At 41.3% G+C, this 17,679-nt stretch overlaps 1 protein-coding gene across 1 annotated transcript in view; it reads right to left on the bottom strand.

Moving 5' to 3' along the window:
• Positions 1-14,919, bottom strand: part of SERTM1 (serine rich and transmembrane domain containing 1) — a 22,294-nt gene extending 7,375 nt beyond the window's left edge. The window contains exon 1 of the mRNA XM_017854121.1: positions 14,756-14,919. The gene's annotated coding sequence lies outside the window, so the exon portion shown is untranslated. The remainder of the gene's footprint in view (positions 1-14,755) is intronic.
• Positions 14,920-17,679: the final 2,760 nt, after the last annotated feature.

Raw genomic sequence — 17,679 nt, 5'->3', positions numbered from 1 at the left:
TTTTTTTTTTTTTGAGACAGAGTCTCACACTGTCTCCCAGGCTGGAGTACAGTGGCACTATCTCGGCTCACTGCAACCTCTGCCTCCCGGGTTTAAGCGATGCTCCTGCCTCAGCCTCCCTAGTAGCTGGGATTACAGGCATCTGCCACCATGCCTGGCTAATTTTTGTATTTTTAGTAGAGATGGGGTTTCGCCATGTTGGCCAGACGGGTCTCGAACTCCTGACCTCAGGTGATCTGCCCATCTCAGCCTCCCAAACTGCTGGGATTACAGGCATGAGCCACCATGCCCGGATGTTAACTATTATTCTCAATACATTTTTTAGTATGTTTATATCCATGAGAGGATTTTGTATCCAAATCACTGCCTTAGCAAGAATAATTATTTAAAAATATACTGTCTTTTATGAATAAAATATATAGCTAAATGGGTAATTTTCTAGACAAAACAGTCAAGTACAAAACCAGGTCCAGGCATAGCATTTTCATGATTATTTTATGGTGTTTACAAAAGACCAAGGAGTAGACTTCCTGCACTTCAGGGAGACTGGACCCATCTTGGCTAACATAACTGGCCTAAATCAAAACAAGAAAAGGAGTAACCTGAAGGCTGAAGAAAACACGAACTGGTTAAGAAGTAGCAGAATGATGAAAGCCACTTCTAGAGAGCAGGAGAAAAGGTCGTTGGCTGTACACTTGATTGACAGAAAAAGCCAACAACCAGAGAAATAATGACTTGAAGATCATAAGCAAGATCATAATGAATCAATGGGAAGAAAGAAGGTAAAAACAAGATTCACTTTTCAAGATGTTACAGCATTTTAAATGAGAGCTTTCGGGATCAATTCTTTCCCTCCACCCTGCTCTGATCATTTCCAATATTTTAGAAGTATATTAAGAAAAACATCTTTTAATCTCAGAGCAGCTAAAATTGGTTAAATCATGGCATTAGTAAAGTAAAAAGTCTTGCTTATTCTTAGCAAAACCTTTCAAAAAATTCTTGGGCTGGGCATGGTGACTTATGCCTGTAATCCCAGCACTTTGGGAGGCTGAAGCAGGAGGATCGCTTGAGCCCAGGAGTTCAAGACCAGCCTGGGCAACATGTAGAAAACCTCTCTCTACAAAAAATACAAAAATTGTGCAGGCATGATGGCATGTGCCTGTAGTCCCAGTTACTTGGAGGCTGAGGTGGGAGCATTGCTTGAGCCTGGGAGGTCAAGGCTACAGTGAGCCATGATTGTGTCACTGCATTTCAGCCAGGGTGACGGAGACCCTGTCTAAAAAAATACGTGAAATAAAATAGAATTCTCATAAAACCATGCTGTACTAGGACAATGGGATGGTGCTTGTTCCTTTTTTTGTGTGTCTCATTTTGTTTCTATAGCAAAATAATTTGTATCCAATATATATTTTTTGTCCAATCAGAAAATGTTCATAACAGTCTCCATATAGAGAGTGAAATTTGGAAAGATTTTGTGCTTGTAAAATAAATTTGTGAGTCATAAATCCCTGGGAATCAGTCAGTCAGAGCTTTTTTTTGTTTTTAATCCTTTGCATGTAAACTACTAGGTATCCTCAGACCTCAGGGGGCCTTTGTGTGCCTCTAAAACTGTCCTAAGAGAGCAGGGAAGAACTTGAAATTCCATCTCTCACAGGCATCCAGGCTAACGAGTTTAATGAGAACCTTTTTGTTGGTCTCTGTTCCTGTAAATGTCTTATTATTGTTGTTGTTGTTGTTGTGTGTGTGTATTTTTAATTTATAAGAATGGATATGCAGTAAATATTTTATTCACTCTATAACATAGACCCCAAACTTCTTTGCCACTTAAAATATCTTGATAGTTGAGGCTTGATGCATAGAAAGAGAGCAATGTAAACTAACCAATGTATCAAGTTCTCTGTTTTTGCACATAAGAATACAGCAAAGAATAACAACCATTATCTATCCATAAGATCACAGGTATAGGCACAATTTGAAAAAAAAAAGTAAAGACTCCCCATTAAGGAGATATTTTCCCTTTAATGTAATGCAAGATCATTGGTAGATTTTGGATCCACTTGTCTGAAAAAAAAATTCAGTATTAGCAAAATAATTACACAGGTCACTATTTATATCTATCTCTATTGACAACGGTAGTCATGTATTTGTTTAAACTAGAGTGCTTTATATAATATCCTATTCCCTAAAAATGGATTAGAACATCACAAATACGCATAAATGTTATGTGTCTTGCATTTCTCAGTAGGAATTCAAGCTAACAGAGTCTTCCACTTAATGACATTTTTAATCAAGGCATAACATTTCCTTGAATTAATGAACCATTGTTTCTCATAACACAACTACAGATAGAACCCTAGTTGATTACATAGTCTGTAAATTGCCCATCTCATCCAGATATTAGCCAAGTGTTTGGCATAACATATACATATGAATTTTGCCAAATAAATTATCTCATTCTTCCAGTCCTCTATGGCTGGCAGTCAAAGTGTGATAATGCTTTCAACAGTAAAATGGCTATTTAAAAAGAATAATGCCTATTAAGTGGCAGCTTAGGCAGGCTAAGGTTTTGGATACATCCAGTTTTGGCCATATTATATTGTTTTGTAGTCAGCTGAATACTCAGAGAGAAAAAGTAGGATTCAGACTTCAAGATTTCTTCCCTTACAAGGATCCGCAATGTAAGATCCTTGGTGGACCTTGGATCAATTAAAAAAGACCAGCTTTGTTATAAAGCACATTATTAGGACCACTGGGGAAATTTGAATATAGACTGTACATTAGATAATTACATTATATCAATATTAAATTTCCTAGTTGTAATATAGGAGAATGTTCTTGCTCTTAGGAAATGCATATTAAAGTGTCTAGCCATAAAGCTTCATATTATCAGCAACTAACCCTCAAGTGGTTCGGCCAAAATAGCAAAAAAATTACACACACACGCATATACATACATACATACATAAAACAAATGTGTCAGAATGTTAACAACTGGTTAATTGACAGATATATAGGTATTTATTGTTATTCTTGCAACTTTTCAACAGTTTTAGAAATTTTCAACATACAAGTTGAGGAAGAAAATAATTTATTCCAAGGAACTCAAGAAAATATGCTTGGAAAAATATGCAGTAAGTCAGCCAAAATGTTAGACGCTTCTAAGGAAATACAACGATAGAAGCCAGATTCTTCCGTGGGCATCAGAAAAGTCAACTACTTGCTGCTACCATCAGCTCATGATGCCCAGTAAGCCACAAACACTTGCAGTGAAGCATCAGAGGATGAACTAGAGGAAGTTGAATATGACCAGGAAACTGTGTCTATGGTGGTAGAAGAGGCTGCCTGAAGACCAGGAATGATGACTCACTAGTAAGCCTTATTCACAACTCTACTCCTGCCACCACCCACTGGACTGAATCTCATCTGGGCCTCCAGGAGCAAGTAATCCTGTTATGTGCATCTTACATCATCAGTCATCTTCAGAGGCAGCCAAGGATATCTCTCCTGCAGTTTAAACACCCAGTCAAAGCTTGGGACTAGCAGTTTTCTAATGAGGACCAATGAGTAGGTGATCTGTGAGAAGATCAGGGAGAACCCACAAGAGCCAATGTGGTCCAGGTTCAAAGTAAAGTAGGGACTTCAGGAAACAGAAGCAGCAGATAAACTAAACAGAAGTAGAGACTTTACTTGGGCAGCTGAGTCAAAGAGGCTGCAAATAGCAAGTTCCACAGATAAAAAAACCTCAAACTCTTTACAACTCTTATAACTAGCAACCACCTCCTTAATTACCTTGGTTTGGGTGAGTTCTCTAGTGTAGCAAGAGTCTTAACTTGACCCCATGAACTCACAGTCCAGGGCAGACTCTTTTGTCATATGGGCCAATGAACAGTTCAGAAATTGAAGCTAGTCATGGCAAAATACAGCTGCAATTTTAAAAAATAGGAAACATTGATATGAATAGTGCTTTTCCCCAGTCATCACCAATCATATGACTAAGGATACAGGTAGGGACTTGAAATGGTCAGTACCCGATGAGTCTGATATCAGACAGAGGTTACATAAAACATGATCTATACAAGGAGACTAAGTGCTCTCTCATGGCAGCAAAATTACTCATCTACCTGGATTTCCAAGGACACCCGGGAAGGGAGAAAACAGAAAGAGGATGTTGTGTCATTCATTAGGAAAGCACTTTCATATGGGTTTCCCATGGTCCTGCTAATCCTCAGTGTGAACACAGCGGCCAAGCCTGCCAACGCTCTCTCTTTCTCTCACAGGCGGCACAGCGAACTCAAAAGTCTGGTTAACAAAGAAAATGTCTACATGTTCCTCATAACATGGAACAAAATGATATGGCAGACTATCAAGTGTGGGTGGAAATCAAGTCCTCAGCAGCCTGTTGTCATTTTAGATAACGATTCAAGACCAGAGTCTATCAAAGACAATATGGAAGCAATAGACAAGTGTAGGCTCAAATTCTCCCAGAGCGTATTTCAACTTGAAAATGTAAGAAGGTGAAACTGAAAAATAATGAGGAATTATTTGTGGAAAACAGACTGCCAAAGTAGTGACCTATAGAAAATAGTTACACATTCTTTTAAAATATAAATAAATATGTTTTACTTGAGGAAATTACAGATAATCTTTAATACAAGATTTAACTGACTTTGACTGTTCTTTATCAAGGCTGAGTTCTTTACCTTACTTTTAGAGGTTGTGAGCTCTGCATTGTAAATTCACTTGTAGAAATAGCCTACATTTTCACCCATTATTCACTATTCTTACATCTGGTATTAGTTCTTTTTGGTTTCAATGGTGTGGGCTGGGATGCAGGGACACATTATGGCAGAAGAGTGATGGGAGGTACAAGAGAGAGGAAAGAGGTGATGAGGGCATCCTCAAGTCATTGAGGAGTAGCAGTCTGTCTTCAGAGCATGACTGGCAGAGGAAGGCAAACCCAGGATGCTTGTGGAGGAGAAAGAATGTGCAGACAAATCAGTTCGAGAAACAAGAACAGGGGCAACATAAATGATGGCCGCTAGTATTTATCAAATAAAAGCATGTACCATTTTGGATGTGTGTCTGTATATGTGTGTGTATTTTATTTAATTGCCACAACACATTAAGTCAGTTAGTATTATGTCCTACCATCTTTTTTAGCAAATGAGAAAATTAAAACTCAGAGAATTTTTTTTTTTTGACAGAGTCTTGCTCTGTCGCCCAGGCTGGAGTGCAGGGGCGCAATCTCAGCTCACCGCAACATCTGCTTCCTGGATTCAAGTGATTCTCGTGCCTCAGTCTCCCCAGTAGCTGGGAGTAGAGGCACCCACCACCATGTCCGGCTAATTTTTGTATTTGAGTAGAGATGGGGTTTCGCCATGTTGCCCAGGGTGGTCTTGAACTCCTGAGCTCAGGAAATATGCCTGCCTCCACCTTCCAAAGTGCTGGGATTACAGGCATAAGCCACTGTGCCCCACAAGCTCAGAGAATTTAAAGGCTTGTCTGAGCTCACCCAACCACTTAGAAGCAGGGCTAGAATTCAAATCTGTATCTCTCCATCTCTAAATTGTATGTTCATTCCATTCCTTCTCTCTGGGGAGGCTGTATTTGTTGAGGAGGAATGTATTTGAGACTTGTAGTCACTAATGTTGTTCATGAAATGTTTCTGATGTCCCTTCTTGTAGGACTGTCGTAGGATTGCATGTTCCCAGTCCCTCTGAATTTAGGGTGACTGTATGACTTGTTTTGACCAATGAAATGTATGAAAGTTGACATGTCCCTTCTGGATAGAAAATGTAAGACCTAGTGTGAGATTGGCCACACCCCTTCCCTCTGCTGCAGTTATTGTATAATGGTGTAAGTACCTGCCAATGTCTATCAGTCTGCATCCTTGAGCGACCACAGTGAGTATCTTCACCCCTTGCTGGCCCCATCGACACTTAGTCAACATGAATAAACTTTTGTTGTTTTAAGCCACTGAGATTTGGGGCTTATTTGTTACTGTAGCATCATTCTCCTTCTACTAACTAACATAAGGTCTCACTATACTTTGATGGCTGAGTTTATTATGGGTCTCTACGAATTTGACCATAAATAAGTCAACTTATGAATAACTGAGTGTTGTATGAATTGTGTATGTAATATATTAAAACTATCTTTTGGCGCTGGTGAGAAAGAAGGTTTTAAAGGCTGTTTTGGTTAGCTTTTAATTTCACAGAAGCATTAGGTTTAAGGGCATGAAATTTAGTTACTGGTAGAGCCAAAGACATGTTCCTTAACAAGCTCGAATATGATGAGCTGCTACTGTATAAGGATAATCCTGACCAGCTGTCACTTAAACAGGCCAAATGGTTTCCAATGGGAACCCGTGAGCAGCAATAAGGATATTAAGACTAACTCATGGCTTCTAGTGGAAAAAACAACTCATCGTGCAAGGGTCAGTGGTATTGCCTTTGGTTAAGAAAAACTAACTACTTGGGAGGTTGAGGCAGGAGAATCACTTGAACCCAGGAGGCAGAGGTTGCAGTGAGCCAAGATCGTGCCATTGCACTGCAGCCTGGGTGACAGTGCAAGACTCCATCTCAAAAAATAAATAAATAAATAAAATAAAGAAGAAAAAGAAAAACTATATTATTTGCTGCATTCAATCATACATTGCACAAATACTTCTTAACAATGTACAGGAAGGGATAGAATATTATCATTATGTGCGTAAGTCTAATGCATCTATAATTTGTATAGTTGCCAGCTACAGTGAGAAAGCTAAGACTTCTCTTAGCTAAGATCTGTCCCTTGTGATCTGGCCACAGGCTACTTTTCCAGTCTCATTTTTACCATTGTACCTAAGATTCATGTTCCAGCTATAACATACTGTTTTCAATTCCCCAATTGAAAAATACTTGTGTTTAATCCTTATATGTGTACATATCATCTCCCTAACTTGAACCCAAATCCAATTTATTCACTGCAGGTCTCTACTCAAGCCATCCATTCTCTGTCTCATCTGTTTATTATTCACCTAATAGAAATCCCTACCTACTTTCTCTATGCAAATTTCTGGCTCCTTCCTCTGCATTCTCAGCATACTTTCTGTACCTTTCTACGCTAGCATTTCTCACATTTTATTATACTTATGGTATTTATTCACCTATCTGCTTTAACAGACTGGGAAGTCCTAGAATAAAGAAATAACAATTCACTTATCTTATATCCACAGACCAGTACAGAATGTGGCATAAAGATGATCAATCAGCATTTGTTAGATGGCTGCGTGAATGAAAGAATAAGGGAATAAAGAAACTTGAAGCTTCTTGGAGAGATAGCTCATGTTTATTCTGTCTTTATAAGCAAAAGAATATTTATTTAACAAATGAATAAATGATCTTATATAAAATCATAAAGATTACTCAAAGGGGGTAAGCATCAACAGTAAAGAATAATGATGATGAACCCTCTCTAAATTTTAGAAATGCTTCAGTTATGGCAATAAAATTAATAATTTCTGGTTCCAGGGGAAACTCTGCCCATACTTTAAAAAATAAACCAATTAACCAACAATGTCTAAGAAAGCATAGATTTCATTTGGTCAAGTGTTCACCAGGATAATTGAGGAAAGGATGGAGGAGTGTGCTGGAAATATTGAAATACATTCTTGTGAACAAGCTGGAAGATTGTAACAAATGTATTCTGAAGGGCACAATAAAAGTCAAGAGAGTTTACCATAGTGAGACGATGAAGCTCTGGCTGAATATGAACCAGAATGCATTTTTAAAAGAATTCCTTAAATTAAACTCCATGATAATTCCATCCTTTGAAAATGACAAGTCTTTCATCATCACGACCTATGACACTGTGCTCATCTGTGGAAATAAAAAGGGTCAAGGAAAATACCCACTTCATGATCATTGTAGGGGAAGCTTATAATTCACTACATTCAGGAATATCACATACCGTAGGATTGTTAGCTACTCCACCTCAATGCTAAACCAAACCAAACCAAAATGCAACAAAAATGCTCGAAAAATTCAATAGCAAATCAGCACAGAAAAAGAAAATGTTTACATTTTTATAAAATTTTCAATTTGACTACAAAGTACTACTTTGGAGATCTGGGCTACTCAAAGCAGCCACCTGGCTCCCTCAGTGACATGTTGGTTACAGGTCCCTGTGAGATGAGAAACTTGCAATAAATACAGTGCTTCCTCCATCAAGAAAGTCTTGCTACAAAAGAAGAAAGAGAAAGAAAAGAAATAGTTAAACTAAAAAGTATGCCTAGTGCCTTATTTGATTTATATTCTGGCACGAGTTCTGTATGTCATGACGAATAAGTAATAATTCAAATGGGTGCTGGTGCATAGACTGTGCTTCGAGTAGTACTCGACGCAGATCATAGCCATGGTGATGTGAGCAGCAATCTCCTTACCAGCACTATGCCAGGGAACGAATCCAAAAACCTCAGCTTCAGGAAAATAATAAGAGGAATGAAAACAGATGAGCACAAGAGAAGCAAATATTCTCTTTTTTCATTAATCATACAACTAACTGCAAATATGTATCAGATACCTAATTTATTCTTTTGTTTTCCTTTGTAGTCCCTCTCAATCTTAACTTTCCCCTGTTAAAAAACAGGAGAATTGCTTGAACCCGGGAGGTGGAGGTTGTAGAGAGCAGAGATCGCACCACTGCACTCCAGCCTGACAACAGAGAGAGACTCCGTCCAAAACAGAACAAAAAACAATAGCACAACGAACAAACAAACAAACAAAAAAAATGAGTAAAACCATCAAAAACCAAAACCACACAAGCAGCAATAACAACAAAAGAAAAAAATGTTCACAGAATCAGAGAGCTACAAGTCTTTAGCACTCAGGAAAATGACGCCCCCAAAAGTTCAGTGAAGTTTGAAGGTCATTGTTTATATGTCACATGTTTTTGAAAAAGGATATGTAGTAGGAACTCCAGCTAGTGACAGAGACCACAAATTGAGGGTCCAGCACCCACTTTCCAACCCTAAATCCACTCTGTACTCAGAACTGAGCTGAGTGGCTAACAAGAGGAGGGCAGACAAAAAAGACGTTGATTTTTTTTAAACCAGAGGCTTTTCATCGTATGAATCAATATATGTGCCAAGCAGGGAGTTCAGTGGAAAAATGTAAGACCAAAACCGACAGGGATAATAAGGCGACACTTGAACAGACTTGGAAGGATCTTGGAAGCTCATTCCATTCAACTGGACCCATTTTGTTGGCAAGAAGTCTTTCTGAAGGTCTGAGACTAGCATCCAAGCTCACCAAGGACTTTCCCATGAGTAGTTGTTAGAACGACAGCTTTGCCTTGAGGGGAGAGGGGAATGGCAGAGGGTAGAGATTGAGTATCCCTTATCCAAAATGCTCTGGACCAGTAGTGTTTCTGATTTTGATTTTTTTTTTTTTTTTTTGGATTTTGGAATATTTGAATATACATGAGATATCTTGGGGATGGGACCCAAGTCTAAACATAAAATTCATTCATGTTTCATATACACATAGCCTGAAGGTAATTTTATACAATATGTTTAATTTTTTTTTTTTGCATGAAACAAAGTTGTGTGCATTGAACCATCAGAAAGCAAAAATGTCACTATCGTAGCCACCCATGGGGACAATTTGTGGTTATTTGGTATCACCATAATTCCTGACTGAATTTATATGCTACTCATAGCAATTATTTTCTTACACTTATTCACACATAAATACGAAACACTAAAATATATGACATCATTAATACACAGAAAAAAATGTGTTCAAGGGTAACTAAGCAGGCCAGGTGCAGTGGCTCACACCTGTAATCCCAGCACTTTGGGAGGCTGAGGCGGGTGGATCACTTGAAGTCAGGAGTTCAAGACCAGACTGGCCAATGTGGTGAAACCCCCCGTCTTTACTAAAAATACAAAAATTATCTAGGTGTGGTGGTGGGCACCTGTGATCCCAGCTACTCAGGAGGCTGAGACAGGAGAATTGCTTGAACCTGGGAGACATGTGTTGCAGTGAGCCGAGATCGTGCCACTGCACTGTTCAGCCTGGGTGATAGAGCAAGACTCTATCTCAAAGCAAACAAACAAACAGCAAACAAACAAACAAACAAAAACATTGACTAAGCAGTACAGTTGCATCTCAAGAATCAGCTGTTCAACAGCACCAACAACCAACAGCAGGCTTCCAGTCTCAACCTGCCATGCTGCCTTTTGATGAAAAGGGTACTGTGCACTGTGGCATCATGCCAATGCTCAAAAGTTTAAGATTTGGGGACACTTCAGACTTTCAATTTTTGGATTAGGGATGCTCAACATGCATTAGTAAATTTTTTTTTTTTTGAGTCTGGTACCATTTATATGGGTGTGTCAAATTAAGCACATAAATTATGTGTTTATGATTTGTCTTTATGATCTGTGTAGTTTTCTATATGAATGTTAACTTCTAATAAAATTTTTTTAAGGAAAAGAGTATTATGTGCCAGGCATAGGGAAGAACGGGTCATAGTGAGGAAGGTCCACTGCTTGTTGCATGAACTATTTGAGTCCTTCTCTTTCCACACAAACTAGGTACCATTATAGGATAATAGTGTAAATGATACATTTTAAGAATTTATCCAATGGAGAAAAAATCAGAGAAGTTTAAAAGTACACGCACAAAGATGTATTCTGTCATGCACAAAGATGTATTCTGCAGCTAAACATTGAAGCTACTAAAATGTCCATGAGTCAAGGATTAAAGAAATGACAGAAGAGTCACAGAGTGGAGTCTCTTGATCCTATTATATTAAAAAGGACTATATATATATATATATATATATAAATTTAATTTAATTTTAAGTTCCAGGATACATGTGCAGGACATGTAGGTTTGTTACATAAGAAAACACGTGCTATGGTGGTTTGTTGCGCCTATCATCCCATCACGTAGGTATTAAGCCCAGCATGCATTAGCTAATTTTCCCTGATGCTCTCCCTCCCACCACCCCACCCCGAAGGGCTCCAGTGTGTGTTGTTCCCCTCCCTGTGAAAAAGGACCGTATTTTCTAACATGAAAAGATGCCGAACATCTATGACTAAGTCAAGAAAGTAACCTTCAGAATTGTGTATAGTATGATTCCATTTTTGTAAAACAACAAGTACTACTGCTACTACTATTATACACACATATTTTAGATGCTAAAACAGCAAAACAACAAAAGAGGTTATATACCGAGCTATTAACATATGTTTTTGTTAGAGGGTACTACTATTATGGGGCATGTTAACATTCTATTTTGTGCATTTCTATGTTTATATTTTGACAAAAAGAATGTGTATTAACATCAGAAAAAATAATAAAGGTATTCTCATTAAGAAATAGAAATAAAATTTGATTATAGCATATGCCATGAAAATACTGCTGGTTTTAAGCCCAGGACTTGTTTTTTCTCTTCCCCCTCCTCCTTCTCCTCTCTTTTTCTGTACTGTCTATACTTAACACAAACCTTTGAAATAGTTCATTTCTACCATTTTTTTTCAAAGTTTGACTCTCAGGCTGATGCCAGAAAGTCACTCTTCCTAATAGGGCTTAAATGTACTTTGAGGAAGCATCGCATTTTACAGGATGTTGTCGATGTTCTACTTAAGAAATGAGAATAGTATATCCCTCTTCATACTTAGAGATATGTTAAAGTGTGTACGACTGACGGCTCAGATATCTTTATCTTTTTTTTTTCATAAAAAATGTTCCAAACTTAGTAAAGGCTAAATAATGACTATTTCCTATATTCATAAGGAACTCTTGAAGGATGCATTTAATGTCATGAGACTGAGTATGAAGACATTTTATCCTAGGGACACATCTGCCACAAATCAGAATCAGAACAGAAGGGACCACAGAATTTGGCCCAGTAGACTGTTGCCCGGCCCCTGAAATGGCCAGTGAATGCACAGATGGACTTCCTGAATTCTAAATCAAAGGTTGGGCCACGTATGCATACCAAAGCCTTCTTCATCTAAGTCTTTGGCTTGAATCCTCTAGGCACATATGTTGGCTAAAAGAAATCCTGCCAACTTGTGGGCTTAAAGCTTGACCTTCTTCCTTGTTGGGTTCCCTATTCCATTAACTAACTTAAAGGCTTTATTATTATTATTATTTTTAGCTCTCATTATAAACAATCATGAAAGTCTATAAAAATTAGGCCTATAATACTTTGTATTAATATACTAATATATTATAATAGGCTCCACAAGTAGATATTTGAAGAAAACAACATTCTCTGTGGCACTACTTTTTGACTTTTAGTTTCATTTGACAAATATTTACTGAATGGCTTATGGGTACCAGGAGCCAGTAAGTGGGACCTACATAGTGCCTGGCATCCAGGGCCATTCAGAAATGTATTTTTTTCAGATTCTTAAATTACTACTTAAAAAACTCAGATGAACGAAACATAAACATTCAGCCATAATTTTATTTTCACTTCTTCATTATAAACTAATTAAGTATAAAAATGCTCATACAAACTCTACAAACTTGAAACAAAAAAGGAGCCCCCAAAAATGTTGTAATATAAGTACAGGGAGAAGAGTAAGCCAGAGAAGAATGATCATCAAATGAGCTCAGACTTGATCTAGCATAGAGGCTGAATCAGAATTTTGCCTGTGATGAGTTAGTCTTTCTTTTTGATAATGAATGTATAACTCCAAGTTTGCTTAAAGGTTAGTATGGTTGGTCATTCTTACAAATCAGCTCTGTCATTCTTCATCTGCTCTCACTAAACAAGAACAAGAAAAAAGAAAAAGAAACCCAGGAAACCTGCAAATAAACTCGTGGATTTGATGCCACATGCAATCACACGGTTATTTCTCTCTTAACTCCTGATGCTCTTGTCCACATGGTAGACATCTAGTAAAATCTGTTGAACTGAACGAACCAACAGCAAGGGAGAATGGACTCGATCTTACCTTACAACAGGTTTCTTTAGGTTTCTTTAATGAGAACAATCAATGTGTGTGTTCAGCTCTTCAAAACACTTTGCCTTATATAGAGGAATCAAAAATAATAAGCCCCTCAAAGCCAAAACGCGAAAATGGAATATCCCACCCACGTGCTGGATCTCAGTATTTCCAGATGACTTCCAAGGTTGGCAGATGCTTCGGCGGCCCTACGATGTCCAGCGTTTGAAGGTGACTAGAGCATGGGCTGAGGGAGGCTCTGAGACCAGGCAGCCTCACTCACAAGCCCTCCAAAAGGCAATTTGCATTACAGATCAGCTAAAAACGGTGTTCTGTGTGTGGTGGTGGCGGGGGAAAAGACACCACTCTACTTAGTAGAATGAAGAGAATTTAGTTACAAAAAGATATTTAAGAACCTCTATGGGCACGATCACAAATAAGCTGAGACACCCAGACTAGTTGTATAATTCAGCAATTAAATATCGCTTTTTTTTTTTCCAGAGGGTGCATGGGGCTCTGCAAGACTGCATTAAGAGGCAAACCCTTTAAGAAAAAATTGTTACTTGTGCCTCTTTTCCTGTTGACAGGCTGTTGTCTGAACAATGAATCCTGGAAGCACCTAGGAGAAGGCACCTAGGAGAAAGGTCTTAGGGAGTAGTCCCGCGGGTCCGCCCCAGGACAGTAACGCTATCAGTTTCCCCGCCCTTTGCACCTGTAGTGTAGACTGTACCAGATGCGATGGCTTTGAGATGTCCTCTAGCCATCGGAGCCCATCATCTGCCACAAAGAATCACCGAAGTACTTACTTTAGCAGAACATTTTCCGAAGGGAAATTAACAGGGAGAGGAAATGAAGAACATTAACAAACAGACCCCGTCTCCAGAGTCTGAGATCAAACCCGAGTCCGATGGAGCCCGGGCATCTGGTGGAGGAAAGCGGGCAGGCATAGATATGTCTGTGAATGAATCCCTCTGCTCCCTGGGGGAGGGCACATTCTATATACCTTTCCTAAATCAGAATTGAAGCAATTTGCCCATCATTCCTTACACCTCGACAGGGAAAGGCAGGATTCCAGTGTCTCATCAGACCCAGGAAAAGGGGAAGGGTCGCTGGCGCAGTTACCTACTGGGTTTCCGGGAGCTAGGGAAAACACCCCCGGGAAACGCAAGTGTTCAGTGCCACATAAAACTTCCCGGATTTAGGGCCACCCGAAGACGGGCGAAAAGACTCTCCAGCGCCTTAAGGTTCAAAGCCAGCTGTCAGTGTGCGCATGGCGAGTCCCCGTTCCCGGGAAGGGACGCAAATGATCCTAGAAAATCAGACAGGAGCAAAACAAACCCAAGAATGACACTCCACACACCACAAAGGCAAAAGCAAACAAAATGCACCTAGACACACACTCTGCAAAGTGTAGAACTGTCTACACTTGCATGGAGGAATCCACCTTGCAGAGCGAGGGTAGACCTTCCCGGCTCCCCGTGTCTGGGACCGAGGCAGGTCATGCCGGGGCCAAGGACATTGCTCTCAGGGCCCCTCGCAGCTCCTACTGCAGCCCGTGGAGTCACCCCGAGACTCGGAGAGCCGGGCTGCGATTGCTTCTCGGGACAGTAAAGACACCGCGAAAGGGATAGATTTGAGGGTGTTCCACAGAAAGGAACCAGATCTCCGGGAGCCCAGATCTCGGGGAGTCTGGGAGGCAGCTCGCCTCCAGGACCCGAGGCCGCCCCAGACAAGGAGTCGGGGCGCCCTCCGCGTAGGGCAAGTTCACCCCCAGAGCTCGGGACCCTGCAAGTCTCCCTCACTGACCTGCAAGTCGGGACACGCGACTTCCCGGCCGGTCTCCTGCGCTCGCGGTGGGGCTGTGCTCCCGTCTGGACGATCCGCGCCCGCGAAGCAGTCCTCGGAAATGTCGGGCGCAGCTGCGCGGCGCGCAGTCTGGGCGCACGGCGGACAGCGGGCGCAGCGGGAGTGGACCGTGGCCGCCTGCTCTGCACAGCCCGCGCGTCGTCCCTCCGCCCCTACCGGCCGCAGAACCAATGGCCGCGAGCGGGGCCCACTCCTCACCGCCCCCAAGTCTCAGCTCTGGCGGGCGCTTGGGTCCAGCTCGGGCGAGGGAGGAGCTTGCGCCACCGTTGGAAAATCCCGGAGGACTAGGAGGCGTTGCGCAGGGAGCCCCATCTGGGGAAGGCAGGTGTAGTGGGTGAACTTTTGTGTGTATTTGTGTGTGTGGCAGGGGGGCGTGTTTTTTTTTTTTTAGGGCTCAGGGGCCTGTCTCTGCAGATGAAAGTATCCACTTCTTGCCAACTTTCTCCTCCTCTGACATCTTTTGTGAGTTCCTCGCAGCCCCCACCCAAAACAACTACTCTGGGTGCATCATCACAAGCCCAGCTGTGACTGAACTGCGTGGGGCATGGCCTCATCCCGTGATGAGCTTCACCACAGACAGCCCTCGCTCAGCCTTCGCCGCGTGCCCCTCTGAATCCTATACCAAATCACGAAATGAGTCGAATAGGATTGGCATTTCTGTCATTGCCAGGGAGACAGGCAGTCATGAGTCCCTACTAGGGAACTGGAGTGTCATATATCATAACAGAACTCCGGAAAAGGACGCTTTAACTGATATGACCAACTTCAGTTACCAGTCAGTGCTGCTACCTTGACCAGAAGACTCTCCCTCTGTATTCCTGTTTTTCCACTGGAAAATGAGAGACTTGGATCGCTTGGTGTCTGCGGGCTCTTTCACTCTGACGTTCAACAATCCTGTTGCTCTGTGGCCTGCAAGGGGCTGAACCCCTGGGAAGTGCTGGTGTGGCTACCTGTTCCTTGAGCCCCTACTCCATCTGGTTCTGCTGTCTTCACTGTGAGACCTATTTGTGGCCAGAGAAGCAAATCATGCACAATACAGAATCAGGCCACACAAGTCTCAATGACCACCAACACATGCAGGTATACTGCCACCCACCAGGGCCCGGCTCCTGGTAGCTGGCTACTTCCACCCATATTCAGTTGTTCTCCAGGTAGAGACAGGCAGGGTCACCTGGCTTAACTGTGAGGCTCTGTGGTATGTAAGGAAAGGCTCTCTGTCTCTCCCCTTCCTTCTCCAGGGCAATTGGGGGTGGCTGTGAATCTTTTCTATGTGGATCCTTCTGTGCCTGATATAAAATGTGCGAGGATGGAATGAGCCCTGTTGTCAAGAGGGCAGATTCAGAGAACCACTTCCCTCTAGGCACACTTGGATTGGCTTCCTGAATTTCAACTGTTCATGTGCCACCCTCATGAGTTACCTTATATCCATCTACAGTCTGTTCCTTTATGCACTTAGTAAATTTCACCTTAGATTTTTACTTGGCTTCATCGTAAGCAATAGTATCTGTGAAATTATTGGTTTGTGAGATACCAGTTGTATTTAACATTTAAATGCACAATGAAATAAAGGCATAAGTCTTCCATGCTAAAATCATTCTGAACATCACTGGTTGTTCTCACAACTCACTTTGTGAAACACTGAGGCGTATGAGGGGGCAGTTAGAACTGTTGACCTTCAAAACAGTGGTCCTCAAAATTTCTTTGTACGTAAGATACCTAGGCCCCAACCCTATTGTCTGGTTCATTCATACTCTACATGTTTGTTCGTTTGTTTTGTCTCTCCCCTTCCTTCTCCAGGGCAATTGTGGGTGGATGTGAATCTTTTCCCTGGGGATCCTTCTGTGCCTGATGTGAACCTTCAGTGAAGAGTCTCGCTCTGTTGCCCAGGCTGGAGTGCAGCGGTGTGATCTCGGCTCACCGTAATCTCCGCCTCCCTGGTTCAAGCGATTCTCCTGCCTCAGCCTCCCGAGTAGCTGGGATTACAGGCACCCACCACCAGGCCCAGCTAATTTTTGTATTTTTGGTAGAAAAGGGGTTTCTCAATATCGGCCAGGCTGGTCTTGAACTCCTGACCTAAGGTGATCGAACTGCCTTGGCCTCCCAAAATGCTGGGATTACAGGCGTGACCCACCGTGCCCGGCCCATACTCTACATGATTCTAATGCAGTTTGTCCATTGAGAAACCCTGCCAACATCCTGCAATTGTCAGAGAGGGGAAAAGGGCTGTTGATTGCTGAGCAGGCTTTTTATTTGGGCTGGTAAAGCAGTTTTCTTTTCCTTGTCTTCCCTTTGGTGACAAGGTAAGGTGAGTTTCTTTCCCTCAGTGTCTATTTTATAAGGCTTTTCTTGACATTTCCTAAACTTGGTTTCCTAGTTTAGTTCCTAAGTTTCCTAGTTTCTTAGTTCCCATAGTTTCCTGGAGGTAACAAATTACCAGAAACTGGGTGGCTTAAAACAACGGAAATATATTCTTTCTCAGATCTGGAGTCCAGAAATGAAATTGTTGGTTGGTTCCTTCTGGAAGCTCTAAGAGAATCCATTACAGAAGTCCCCACCTTGTCCATGGGGCATGTGTTCCAAGATCTCCAGTAGATGTCTACAACCACAGATAGAAGTGAGCCCAATTCTGTTCATCAGAATGCATTTCTGTTCATGTCTTCCACCCACAAGCTGAATGCCCTTTTCATCTTAACTAACCTCTTATCCCGTGCTGTGGCCGTAACTTTTGCAGTTTGAAGTGCGACAGCAAAACTGCACAACTTTCTGTTCCTTTCTTCACAATTTCACGGATAGAAGGTTCCTTCTTACTGTAGATCTAAGCAACCTCAGCCGGTGTGTTTTTTCTTTCCTTATTAAGAACTTTC

This window comes from Rhinopithecus bieti, unplaced genomic scaffold, assembly GCF_001698545.2.
Source record: "Rhinopithecus bieti isolate Rb0 unplaced genomic scaffold, ASM169854v2 scaffold_35538, whole genome shotgun sequence".
NCBI lineage: Eukaryota > Metazoa > Chordata > Mammalia > Primates > Cercopithecidae > Rhinopithecus > Rhinopithecus bieti.
This window is presented reverse-complemented; position numbering and strand designations above follow the sequence as displayed.